Source organism: Neoarius graeffei, chromosome 5 (assembly GCF_027579695.1).
Source record: "Neoarius graeffei isolate fNeoGra1 chromosome 5, fNeoGra1.pri, whole genome shotgun sequence".
Lineage (NCBI taxonomy): Eukaryota > Metazoa > Chordata > Actinopteri > Siluriformes > Ariidae > Neoarius > Neoarius graeffei.
The window spans coordinates 87,832,906-87,847,442 of NC_083573.1; the positions used below are offsets into that span (position 1 = coordinate 87,832,906).

The 14,537-nt window shown below is 44.1% G+C and overlaps 1 long non-coding RNA gene across 1 annotated transcript in view; it reads right to left on the reverse strand.

The window, feature by feature from the left end:
- Window positions 1–2,931: 2,931 nt before the first annotated feature.
- Window positions 2,932–14,537, reverse strand: part of LOC132886154 (uncharacterized) — a 33,835-nt gene continuing 22,229 nt past the window's right edge. Inside the window, exons 2-3 of the long non-coding RNA XR_009654669.1 lie at window positions 8,197–8,387; window positions 2,932–4,021 (exon numbers count right to left, since the gene is read on the reverse strand). This is a non-coding gene — a long non-coding RNA (uncharacterized LOC132886154). The remainder of the gene's footprint in view (window positions 4,022–8,196; window positions 8,388–14,537) is intronic.

A 14,537-nucleotide genomic window follows, 5' to 3' on the forward strand; every position in this document is an offset into this window, starting at 1 on the left:
GCGCCATTGCACCCTCTACCATTGATCAAGACCCTGTTCGAAAGAATTGGGATGGATCTTGTTGGGCCATTAGATCGGTCAACACGAAGGTATCGCTTTATTTTAGTTCTGGTGGACTATGCAATGCGATACCCGGAAGCAGTGCCTCTTTGCAATATCTTACCATGTAGTATTGCGGAAGCACTCTTCCACGTCATCTCCCGAGTTGGAATCCCCAAAGAGATTCTGACTGATCAAGGCACTTTGTTTATGTCACACACACTGCGCGAACTGTATGGGTTACTGGGAATTAAGCCGATCTGCACCAGCGTTTATCACCCACAAATGGACGGTTTAGTCGAACGGTTCAATCGCACCCTCAATAATATAATTAAAAAGTTTGTACACGAGGATGCATGCAATTGGGATAAATGGCTTAAACCCCTGTTATTAGCAGTGCGAGAGGTCCCACAAGCCTCCACGGGGTTCTCCCTGTTATAATTATTATATGGGTGTAAGCCGCGCGGCATCCTAGATGTACTGCGGGAAAATTGGGAGGAGGGACCTTCACTGAGCAAAAATGAAATTCAATACGTTATCGACCTGCGCACAAAACTCCACACACTCACACACCTAACCCAGGAGAATTTGCGGCAGGCCCAAGAACGGCAAATCCGCCTGTACAACAGGGGTATGTGCCTTATGGAGTTCGCACCGGGAGATAAAGTATTTGTACTGTTGCCTACGTCGAGCTCCAAATTGATCGCCAAGTGGCAAGGACCCTTTGAGGTCACACGGCGAGTCGGGGACGTTGACTATGAGGTGAGGCGAATGGACAGATTTACCACCTCAATCTGCTCAAACTCTGGAATGAGGAGGTCCCCATGGTGTTGGTGTCATTGGTTCCAGAGAAGGCGGAGCTGGGGCCAGAGGTTCAAAAGGGAACATTGACATCACTTACCTCTCCGGTCCCCTGTGGAGACCACCTCTCCCCGACCCAACTCATGGAGGTTGCCCAGTTGCAGACTGAATTTTCAGCCGTGTTCTCGCCCCTGCCCGGCCACACCTGCCTCATAGAACACCACATTGAGACGCCCCCAGGGGTGGTAGTGCACAGCCGCCCTGACAGGCTACCCAAACACAAGAAAAAGGTGGTTCAGGAAGGACTCGAGGCCATGCTCGACATGGGCATCGTTGAGGAGTCCCACAGTGAATGGAGCAGCCCGGTGGTCTTGGTTCCCAAGGCCGATGGGTCGGTCCGGTTCTGTGTGGACTATAGAAAAGTCAACGCGGTGTCTAAATTCAATGCATACCCAATGCCTCATATTGACGAGTTGCTGGATTTGACAAAGGGTTATTGGCAGATCCCCTTGACTCCACTATCCCGAGAAAAAACGGCCTGTTCCACACTGTTTGGCTTACACCAATTTGTCACACTTCCTTTTGGGCTGTTTGGGGCGCCCGCTACATTCCAGCGGCTTATGGACAGGGTCCTCCACCCCCACACCACCTATGCAGCCGCATACTTAGACGACATTATAATCTATAGTAATGACTGGCCGTGGCATCTGCAACACCTGAGGGCCGTCCTTAGGTCGCTGAGGCGAGCGGGTCTCACAGCCAACCCGAAGAAGTGTGCGATTGGGCGGGTGGTAGTACAATATCTGGGCTTCCACTTGGGCAATGGGCAGGTGCATCCCCAAATTAATAAGACAGCAGCGATTGCGACCTGCCCGAGGCCCAAGACCAAAAAGGGGGTGAGACAGTTCCTAGGGCTGGCTGGCTACTATCGTAGGTTTATGCCTAATTATTCGGACGTCACCAGCCTGCTGACTGATCTCACTAAAAAGGGGGCACCAGATCCAGTCCAGTGGACGGAGTAATGCCAGCAGGCTTTCTCTGAGGTGAAGGCTGCACTGTGTGGGGGGCCACTGTTACACTCCCCTGACTTTTCTCTCCCCTTTATGTTGCAGATGGACGCATCGGACAGAGGGCTGGGGGCCGTTCTGTCCCAGGAGGTGGAGGGGGAGGATCGCCCCATGCTGTATATCAGCAGAAAGCTGTCAGTGCATGAGGGGCGCTACAGCACGAGAGAGAAAGAGTGCCTAGCCATCAAGTGGGTGGTCCTCGCCTTCCGCTACTACCTGCTGGGATGCCCTTTCACCCTCTGTTCAGACCACGTGCCCCTCCAGTGGCTCCACCGCATGAAGGATGCCAACGCACGGATCACCTATTGGTATCTGGCACTCCAGCCCTTTAACTTCAAGGTGATCCACAGGCCAGGGGCGCAGATGGTCGTGGCGGACTTCCTCTCCCGTCAAGGGGGGGGGGGGGGAGTCGGCTGCAGGCCAGACAGCTGCCTGGCCTGAGTCGGGCGGTGGGGGTATGTGGCAGCGGGGGCGTGGTCAAGCGTTGGTCTGTGACCGAAGGGCGGAGTCAGGGAAGGTAAGTGGCAGAATCACTGCACCTGATTTCAGTTAACCTGTGTTTGTGTGTCTTCCCCAGTGACCGCGCCCTATATAATGAGAGAGAGAGCAGAAGAAGGGAGCTCTCTCCCCAACCAGACGACTGATGTGTGTGTGTGTGTGTGTGTGTGTGTGTCTGTGTGACTGGGAGATTGAAAAAGCTGAAAATAAAGAGCTTTTTGAAACTCAGTTCTGGCCTGCTGTACTTCTGTGCTCCACCCACCCGCTCAAAGTCCTACAATCATATCATTATACCATTCCATACCCTCTAATTTCTGTACATTTATATTTGTATATTACATGTTATTTACTGCTATGCACTTCTGGTTAGATGCAATCTGCATTTTGTTGCCTTGTACCTGTAACATGTGCAATGACAATAAAATTGAATCTAATCTAATCTAATCTAATCTAATCTAATGTTAGGCTGGAAGTTCTGACCATGAATTACTCTCACATGGTCAAAAGCATGCCTCAGGGTTTTGTCTCATGCTTGAGCCAGTGGGAAATTTCAAAGGTAAATCCCTCTGGAAACTGGAGGGCTGGAGTCCTCCTCAATCTCTGCACCCCCTGATGTGGCGCTGATGCAAATGGGCCTGGGACCACCTCCCTGATAACATGACACTGGAATCACTGTGAGTCTCACTGCAGCAGGACCCATCCACAAACAAATGCTTTACTAATGATTGAAACCCCAGCCAATTGGTACCCACAATTAGTGGATAGGTGAGGTGAGGATTAACCACCACCTCTACTTTTTTCTCCCTTAAATTGAAGAGTGACAGGCACCAGCAGATACTTGTGAACATCCCCATTTACACATCCATTGTTTACACCCCATGTCCACCAAGGCTGTACACTCCTGCTCAATCAGGGGAGGTTTGAGGCACATCAGGAATGCAGAGCAGTATTTCCACCTCCTTAAGAGGATGCTGATCTTGGAAGTGTCTGGCTTTCCCACTATGCCTGCAGACCTGCCTGGGCTTTGTTCTGGTCCTGGTGAGCATGTATGGTTCCACCTGTGGAGAGAGAGGGACTCAGTAGCAGCATTGGCACAGAGGATCAAAGGGGTGAGGGAAGACACCCTGGTAAGATTGGCCACAAGCTCTCTTTAGCAACATGCTCAAATAGCTCCACAAAGCCCTCAGGGTCTTCTTGCAGACCTATCTTGCCCAGTACAATGTGGGCTGGGACTGGAGCATCCACAGGAGCATTGGCTGGAGTACTAATTGGTTGGATCACCTGGACCTGGAGTAGAGCCTGGAAATGCTGCTCCTGTTCTTCACCCAGGGTGACAAGGGTGAATTTTGGTATTGGTTTTGGTAAACACTGATGAGGGTCTGGAAGAGTTTGATGATGGGCATGGACTCCATGATGGCCTTTTTTACTCAAATCCTGGGTTTCAGGTCCAGTGACACTCTCATGGCTCTTGAGAAATGAGGAGCTGGGAGACAGCTAACACAAGGCACATTTTATTTCACTTAATTGACACTTTTCAGCAACTTTATTTTAATTTCCATGCACACGTCATGCTGGTGTGCTAAGCTTTCTCTCTTTCTCTGGATACTGGCTTCTCTCTGCAAGAATACAAGAAACACACAAAAATAAATTGCTGGTAATCCAACACAGGTGAGACTCATCACATGTTAGTGCTGGTTTTACCTACCTTCTCTCCATCTACAACTGATACTCGACCATACCCCCACTGCCACAGCCTAATTATATATTTTGACATGAGAAAAGTTGATAACTTGTCTTATCTTGAGATAACAAGAAAAATCATGGTCTTTCTGGACTTCCATATAGAACCGCCTCTATGATATTTTATTTGAAAAGTGAGAGCGTAGCCAATATTGCTCTCTAAATCTCAGTTTATTCTTCGTTTAGGAGTGATTTTAACTCCTGATTTAAGCCTTAAGTTCTGTTTAACTGGCATAACTGGCTACTAGTATCTTTGCAAGCATAATGTGGTCTTAATGGGAAGGATAGGCAGTTTGAGCCTGACCACTGCTCAGTGAGAGATTATCAGGCTGTAAGGGAGCAAGGATGATTGGCCTGTCTCTGTAGAATGCAGCTTGGCTTACCAGCTTGAAGAATGGAGCAGACATAATGGGATGCTGAACAGTGACAAATGGCTCCTTTTACAGTATCTGGTCTCATCCCTCTGACTTCGCCCATGCCCTTGACATGTATTTGTCCCAGAGTGCAGTTTACCACAGCTTGACTAACAGTAGCAGGGCTCCAATCTGCCTTCAGCCTATTTACTGCAGAAAATGCTAGTAGGCTGGTTTGTGTTATTCTTTTCCACATTTGTGTGTGTTTCTTGGAGCATGCTGGATCATATGGAATGGCCTGAATACAAATTTGTATTGATATAAAGAAGTCAATTCACATAAAATGTTATGATTCTAGCTTAAAGGCATAGAGGGCGGGTCTGCTTACTTAGACCTGCCACGCCTACTTAGATCAAAAGGTGCAGGCTATCTGCTGGTACCTCGTATAGTGAAGGCTACATCAGGGGGCAGAGCCTTTTCTTACAAAGCCCCACAGTTATGGAACAGCCTTCCAAGTAGTGTTTGGGAATCAGACACAATCTCAGTGTTTAAGTCTAGGCTGAAAACATATCTGTTTAGTAAAGCCTTTTATTAATAGTGTTTATGAGGTAAAGGTGTAGATCTGGAGGATCCTCAGACAGAGTGTTTTGGTAAACTGGGATGTATGGATGCTGTCAGTCCCCACTCGCTTGCTCACTCGAGTTTGTTGATGGTGTAGTGGCTGGCTGCTTTATGTCCTGGGGCTCCCTCATGCCTGTGTTACCTTCTGGCTCTCCCCTTTTAGTTATGCTGTCATAGTTAGTTGCCGGAGTCCCTGCTTGGACTCAGTGCAATATGTATACTCTTCCTACTTATTCAGGTGACATTGGGCATACCTAACAACCTGTGTTTTCTCTCCCTCCCCCCCCCCCCAATCTGTCCCTCTGAGTTACATGTTGGTCCTGGGATCAAGATGCTGAGCTCTTCTGCTCCTCGGACCTGCCTGATCCATCCTGATGCCCTGTGTCTGGTTGGAGTCTCATCGCATTGCTCCTGTGGAGGACGGCCCCATGAGGACAGTTGAAAGTCACACTTGGAGGACGATCTGGACTCTTACAGTAATGCTTTTATGGCTGAGGACTACAGCTGACTTGCTAACTTTAGGACTGCAGTTGTCATGAACAGTTTTGCACTCAAGTTTCCATCAATGAAGAGTTTATAACATCAACAAAACTGACTTCTTGTTAAAACTGTTAATATTATAGTCATGCTGTCTGTTGTTGCCCAAATGAGGATGGGTTCCCTTTTGAGTCTGGTTCCTCTTGAGGTTTCTTCCTCATGTCGTCTGAGGGAGTTTTTCCTTGCCACCGTCGCCATAGGCTTGCTCATTGGGGATAGATTAGGGATAAAATTAGTTCATGTTTTAAGTCGTTCAAATTGTGTAAAGCTGCTTTGTGACAATGTTTATTGTTTTAAAGCGCTATACAAATAAACTTGACTTGACTTAAATTAGCCCTGTTACTTTCAACTCTATTATCATTTAAGAGCAAAATGCAGCCATTATCAGCAAAGGACCCTTTGTGCATGGTGCCTTCTGATCAACTGGTGCCCCATCCAGGGTGTTTCCCCACCTCATGCCCAGTGCTCATTGCATATGCTCCTGTTTCATCATCTAAATGCAACATAATCATATTACAATTATTTCAAAAAGGGGGAGAGAGATTAACATCTTAACTTCTCAGATCAGTTGGCATTGTATATTAATATAATACTTGTAAGTCATGTGATTTTTTTTTCTTTTTGTGTCAGCTAACACCCTAACTCTGGACAGTTACAGGATCTTATGCATCTCAAGGATGAAGTGCTTAACTCAGTAAAATATATAACAAACTTTGGTGTGCTATATTAGCTTGCATATGGAGGATACAGCTGAAAATTTTAACTGCACTTCATGAATTTTAATAGCTTAAAAGAAGCTGAAAATGTGTACTGTGTACTCTGTGTTTCAGTGTGTGTATCTCTGCACCCTAAACAGCATGCTGAGATGAGCTAAGGCTCAGAATTTTGGCAATATGGGCTTTCAGTTAGGACAGGAGCGATTCATTAAGGCTGTGGAGGCTTTAAAGCTCTCACAGTCTCAGCTATCCCTCTGCACACTAATGAGCCCTCCAGATCCCTACTGCTGACTCAGCGAAAATCCACCAGCACAAACCATTAATTATCGCTGATCGAACTGGCTTTCAAAGAGTACTTTAGATCTGTTACCAAATTTAAATGTGGCTGAAGAATAGATGTGATCATCACATTAAAAAAACAATAACATAAAGTTATATCAGTGAACCTTAACAATCAGATCATGAATGTAAATATTAAGTATCAAAATATTACAACTATTGCAAAAAAAAAATTAGATATTTCAACACAAGATGTAAAAGTTTATTTTTCCTACAAAGTTGAAATCACCATTCCAGCTAAATTAATAAAATCCTTTAATAGTTTATCCCATATCAGCCTTCCTTTATCTGTTCATGTTCTTGTTTTGATGTGTGATGGCAATCGCTTATTTAAATTAGGCCTTCAAATCAAATATATCTTTTTTTTTAATCTTTATCACATTAATAAACCCTTTCGAACTTGACTTAAAGAGATTTGTATGAAATTCAAACAGATGATAAAATTAAAGGAGGATAATAAATCTGTCCATGTTGTTCTTTCTCTATAGTAGTTGATTTTTTTTTTTTTTTTTTTTGCTGTTGTTGTTGCTGTTTTTGTTTTTTTCTTTTCAAACCATGGTAGAGACAAACACTTAAAAAGAGTCTGTAGAGTGTGACTGCAATTCTTTTTCTTTTCAGAAAAGCTTACATGCATGGTTGCTTTCATCTTTTTGATGCTTGGACATGCACCGATTGATCAAAGGCACTTATTTCTTTCTCCCTTAAGAAGACACCAGTCGATTCATTTCTTTTCTTCCCCACACAACGCTGTTTTCCAGTCTCGATGTGGATCAAAGAGAAAAGCTCAAAGTACCTTTTAGAGGAGTTATTGAAATTATCTTCAAAATACTCCCAAAGGTGTCCTCAAACTTTAAGTCCAAACAACATACATCTCAACATTATACAGCAGCATGAATCATGTTTGTATTAACAGAAGATACTAACAGACCTATAAATAACTTTAGATAAAATGTTCCATCTCTAATGAATCTATTTAAATGAAAGAGCAATGGGTTTATTTGACTGAAAACATAATGGCTGTCAGAAAGTAATGGCTGTCAGAAAACTGTCAATCTCAACAAAGGTAAAAGCCCTGTTTATGCTGAAGTGCCATAAAATTATCTTATGTAAAATTTCACAATCAATATGTTTGCCTTTCTTTATAGCTTTATAGTGATGATAATTTGTCTACCTGCATTTGAATGTACTGGTGATATGTTCAGAACATCAGACTAATATTATTATAAATTAAAAAACAAAAACAAATTAACCAGAGCCTTTTAGAGGAAAGGTTATTTCAACATACGAGTGGTTTAGTCAAAGTTTTCCCATCTGATCACCTTTGTCCTATGACAAAAAATTTCTACTTTGATGGGCATGATCTCTTTTGGGGTGGCATGGTGGTGCAGTGGTTAGTACTGTCACCCTACAGCAAGAAAGTTCTGGGTTTGAACCTTGTGGCTGACTGGGGTTATTCTGTGTGGAGTTTGCATGTTTTCACTGTACCTGTGTGGGTTTCTTCTGGGTGCTCTGGTTTCCTCCCACAATCCAAAAACGTGTGAGTTAGGTCAATTGCCCATAGGTGTGAATGGTTGTTCGTCTGTGTGTTAGCCTTGTAACAGATTGGCAACCTGCCCAGGGTGTACCCTGCCTCTTGCCCAAAGTTAACTGGGACTGGCTCCAGCTCCTCTGTGATTCTAATGGATAAGCAGGATAGATAATGAATGGATGAGAACATTGTGATTCTCTACATTTCTGGACTATCTGAGAAACTCAGGAGGATCTTCTACAAATACAACATTCCCGTACATTTCAGACCCAGTAACACTCTGAGGCAGAAACTGGTTCACCCTAAAGATAGAGTACCCAGACACAAACAGGGCAATGTAGTGTGTGCACTTTAATGCAGTAAGGAATGCACGGATCTGTACATTGGGGAAATTAAACAACCGCTTCACAGGTACATGGCTCAGCACAGGAGACTCAGTGCCTCAGGCCAAGACTGCAGTCTACCTTCATCTTAATAACAAAGGACACTCATTTCAGGACTGCAATATACACATTTTAGCCAGAGAAGACTACTGATTTGAAAGAGGAGTAAAAGAAGCCATCTTTTGCCGCTTTTCCACTACAAACGCGGCTGAGCCGTGCCGTGCCGAGTCGAGCTGAGTCGAGCTGAGCGGGGCTGTTGGAGTTGCATTTCGACTACAACCGCGCTGAACCGTGCTGGCTGGAAGTGGGTGGACACATTGGGTGGAGTTAGCGAAAGTGGGTGGACGTCATGTGATGTCGTTAAGCAGCGCAAACAGTGACATCAGTGACAGTGGCGGAACAAGTCAGAGCCGGGCCGGGGGCGGGGCAAATGACCGGACCCTTTATTAAAACTTATCATAACATCATTTTAGGCTACAAAATGTCCGCAACTGCGGTGTTTACCAATTTCAACACTACCGGGTGCAACTATGTTATTTAGTACATCAAGTCCTTCAAACGAACATGTAACTCAGAAACAAAAAACATTAGGATACTGTACATGGCTCATAATAAAACATCAATAGCCTATACTGCGCACATTATTTGAAGGGCATACGAATGAGCGCTCAGAGGTTGCAGCAGTGACAGGAAGAGTCAGAAATAAAAGGAGGGCGGTGCAAACCTCACTGAATGCACTGTGTTTACCAATTTCAACACTACGGGGTGCAACTATGTTATTTTGTACATTAATTCCTTCAAACGAACATGTAACTCAGAAACAAAAAAACATTCGGCGGCATACTGTACATGGCTCATAATAAAACATCAATAGCCTACTGCGCGCATTATTTGAAGGGCATACGGCGAGCCTTGCGCTCCGCGAACTCGTCCACGATGCTCTGTATGTCACTGATTCAGTGAGCTTTTAAGCGGTAGTCTCACGACCCGAATAGTAAACAATAAACATGGAGGACATGGAGTCGTTAGTGTTGCTGGTCTTGGTGCTGTGGCTTGACAACGCGGACAGATACTGGCAAGAGCGTATAGATGAGGCGAGGCGCATAAGGCTTCAGAAATTCTCGTAATTCGTAATTATTCTTCTTCCGGGTTTGCGGTGTTTACAGATCCCAGCGCGCTCGCGGGGCGTGTGTGGGCATGTGAGGACACTCCTCCTCACCAATCAGTGCACAGGGGAGTGTCTGCTCACGCCCCCAGCCTCAGTCGGCACGGTTTGGCTCGCTTCAGCCCTACCCCAAAACGGTGCGAGTTTTAGGGGCTAAGCAGGGCTGAAACGAGCTGAGTCGTGCTGGTTTTTGGTAGTCGAAACGCGAGCCGTGTCGGGCTGAAGTGAGCTGAAGCGAGCTGAAGTGAGCTGAAAAAGGGTAGTGGAAAAGGGCCATTAGTCAACCTGGAACAACCATCACTGAACAGAGGAGGTGGTCTGAGGTGGGGTTTACATTAGACCATATCAGCGGATCATCAGATTAACGTTTTTAAAACGATTAGTGTGCACACAGCAACACCAATACACGATTCGCGTGCACACAGCAGCACCAATACATGGATATGCTCGGTTCCGCAGGCATCCTGCGCTCCAAATCACTCCGCCCTGAACAGCGAGTGCCCTCTGGAGGGTGCGCACTCCGGCCCTGCGCAGCTCACAGAGCGTGCGAGTGAAGTGCACAAGCAGTGATTTGGGACTGAGCCGCTGTGTGTGTGATCCCAGCGCATATCACTTACCACTTGCAAGTGGAAGGATGGCAAGCCTAAAGACAATCATAACTACACAATGGGCAGTATTTGCATCAGTATTTGCAGTATTTTCATACTTTTATACTCTTTAATGAAAGGTGATACAAGGCGGAAGTCCGTGCCGTTTTTCAGCAGTCGCGTCACATGACCAACGCCAGTGAATCAGGAAGGTGGATGTCACAGTGACGTTGTCCAATGACGACGCCAGCTAGAGCTCAGCACAGCGTATCCGCGTATCCTCAATGTTTACACAGCACTGGACCACACACGATCTGGATTGAATACGTGGACCCTGGCGGATTCCCATTTCCCGGCGTTTCCAGGTGTTTTAATGTAAACGGACAGTGCATCCGCAAAGAAAACGAGACAGATACGGTCTAATGTAAACTTGGCCTGAGACACTTATCAGTCACCTACAATGCAGTCCTTGGCACACTTCCCAGAAAACTGAATACACATCCACACCAAAACTCAGCTGACTTCAATGACTCACATGATGGCAGAGAGAGCTAGTGACCCACAGATCACCCTAACGACTCTCTAAGCTGCTAAAACTGTTCACACCCTGCCCCCAGGGACCTACCTACAGGATGACTCAATGACCCAGGTGACCTCAACAACTCTCCTTAGGGTTGCTTTGGATCCACTAGAGGATAAATACTGTACCTGGAACTCCCCACTAGTCAGACAGAACTGAAGAAGGCTTCCGGATGAGAGGTGAAACATCTTCAAGAATTTCAAGCAAGTCCAGTTGTCTTCTTTAGCAACCACGATTTACTATGACCTGGATGACTGAGAACCTTCACAGACATACGGATGGATGAGTGGTGTCTTCCAGGGTGACTCTACCCCATTCATGATACAGAAGGACTAACTGAATTGTTTGATGAAAATTAAAATGATATAAATCATATTTTATGGACTTTACTCACACCAGGTTTCAACTAAATTGAACTAGTTGAGATTGTAATTTCATGGGAGATTGCACTCTCTACCATCATCAAAATACCAACTAAGGGAAAATCTTTTGACGGAATGGTATTCATTGCTCCAGTACAGATCCAGACACTTGTAGAATCAGTCAGTGCGTTTACATGCACATAGAGAAAATCGAATTTCTGCCATTGTTCGACTGAAATCGAAGTTCTAAATGCCATGGAAGCACCTTAGCTAGGCTGAAATCGAACCGAACTTGATTTCTCATAATCGAGCTACACGACCTAGATTATGCGATTTTAGCTGAGCTACTTACTGTAGTGCATGTATACCCTATCGAGCTACGTAGTCGAGCTACTTACTTCAGCACTGCCCCTTCCGGAAGTGACGAGTGACGAGACCACAAGCGGGAAACACAACAGCCTCAGTCGGCATGACAACGAATCATGACAACGGCATGAATCTTTTCTTTTTGTGGCATTGTTTGCACTGTTAAAATTTAGCTCACTTACTGTATCACCAAATACATCTGTACAGCTGTTGCATAGTTGTGAATTGTGTACATAAACAAGTCATTGTATTTGTGTGTGTGTATGTGTATATATATATATATATATATATATATATATATATATATATATATATATATATACATATATATGTCCAACATCTGAAGAATGTCAATAAAAACAAAACAATTGAACTTTTTGTGTGTTTATTAAGACATAAGTTAAACTGTAAGCAAAAAAAAAATTTTTTTTGTAAGCAAAAAATGGACTTTAGAAAATATACAATTGTGCAAAATAAGTTGTCTTACAAAACAGTGGTCTGCACAGGACAGTTTGTAGCTATACAGCAGGGGTCACCAAACTTTTTTCTCTGGGGGCCACATTGTCGCTCCTGACTGTGATGGGGGGCCGGGGTCGGGTCAGCTATATAACATAGAATTGTATGACCCAGACAAATATGACCACCAGCAGGCCTCATTGTGTAGTAGAGATTACTAGCCTGGCACAGCCATCCCCACTACTGTATCCCCACTACTGTATCCCCACCACTGTATCCCCACTACTATATCAACACTTGATTCCTGGCACATATTTGTTTATCTTTACTAGTGGTTTGCAAAAGTAGTAATCGAGTCTTCACGCTTTGTTTTAATTTGAAATACCGCAGATATTCCATTTATTTATTTTCTAATAAAAATAACATCAAAGCTGTCAAGTAAGAAACATCTGCCTAGTTGAGGTGATTGACACTGGCAAAGGTGAGTGGAAAATTATAAATTGTAGGTAGGCCTGTTGATATTATTAATAATATTAATAATAATTGTGTGCAGCACTTAATAAAGGTCAAATAAAATAGGCCTATAAAATAAATACATTTTTAAAAAAAGGTGAAATTATGATCAATAGATCACAGCAGTTGTGCTGTGTCCTGCACGTCATTGCTCTCATCCATGGCCAAAGCAAAAAACTCAAATTCTGACGCTTTCTCATTCAGCTGGTCATACACGTTGTCCCCCAAATCTTCGGTTCGCCTGGTCATAGTAGGTGTGGAGAGACTCACCGCGTTGAGCGCATCCTTCTTGTCAGGACACACCTCCTCGGCCACAGCAATCATGCATACTTTAACAAAGTCCCCAAGAAATCCTGTCTTCTCTTGTTTGCCCTCGCAAACTAGCGTACTCTTTGTGGCGGGTTTCGTAGTGACGACGCAGATTATATTCTTTGAAAACCGACACATTTTCTTTACATACAAGACAAGGCAAGGCAAGGCAAGGCAAGTTTATTTATATAGCACATTTCATACACAGTGGCAGTTCAATGTGCTTTACAGAAGTAAAAGCAGAACAGTAAACAATAGAAAATAAAATTACATAAAATAATTGGGGAAGAAAAATAATAAGAATTAAACAATAGTAGAAATTAAATTAATAAAATGAAATAAAGTTAATCAGCCTCAAGATTAATTATTATTATGGGTTTAACTCATAAAGCGCGCTCTTCCCGTGGCTTTTCCACGAGGATCACCAAAAATCGTCCCGCAGACAAAATCTACGAGGATAAAGCGCGCTCTTCCCATGGCTCTTCCACGAGGATCACCAAAAATCGTCCCGCAGACACAATCTACGAGGATCACCAAATAAAATCATCCCGCAGACAAAATCTACGAGGATCACCAAAAATCGTCCCGCAGACAAAATCTACGAGGATCACAGTAACAAAGAATTAAAGTAAAAGTAAAATCATTAAAATCCAAGATTAAAAAGAAATTAAAATAAAGTAAAATCATTAAAATCAAAATTAAAAGAAATTATGTTAAAGGAAATTAATCACTTAGGTAAAAATTAATCAAGTGAAAGCATCTGAAAACAGCTTTGTCCTGAGCCTGGATTTAAAACTAACAACAGTAGGAGCATTTTTGATATCATTTGGAAGTTGGTTCCAAAGCTTAGCAGCATAGCAACTAAAGGCTGCTTCACCACACTTCGTTTTGACAGCTGGTATCACTAGCAAGTTTTTCTCTTGTGATCTTAGAGACCTAGTTGGTGCATATAATTGAAACATATCCAGTAGGTAGCTGGGTCCCATCCCATTTAATGTTTTACAAACTGCAACTGCACAAACTGCACGGTCCTTACACTGAACGAAAAAATAATCAGTGGTCCACTGTTGTTTAAAAACTCTGCACTCTCTGTCAGCTTTTCGCTTACCGCTAGCCATTTTGCTGTCCTGAACACTGACAGTTCTCTGCGCGTGCGCTGCCTGTCACGGCTTGATCGCGAGCATATGACGAAAATTCGGAAAATATGAATAGTTCATTTTATAACTAAATATCAATTTTAATTGATAAAATCAACAAAATACAAGATGCAGACATGTTATTATTTGCCAAAAAGCAATTTAAAAAAATAGGCCATGACCACTTTTGGGGATTGCCTCATAGGGCCGGTTCAAGTGGTGGGGGGCAGAGGGGCTGGTCAAAGGGGGGTGGCGGGCCGGAGTCGGCCCGCGGGCCGTAGTTTGATGACCCCTGCCATACAGTCTGTTAGAGCAAGCCTAACAGCTTGAGCACGGAACTTGTGAACACGAAACTGCCAGTGTTGCCAGATTGGGCGGTTTTAAGTGCATTTTGGCGGATTTGAACATGTTTTGGGCTGGAAAACGTCAGCAGTATCTGGC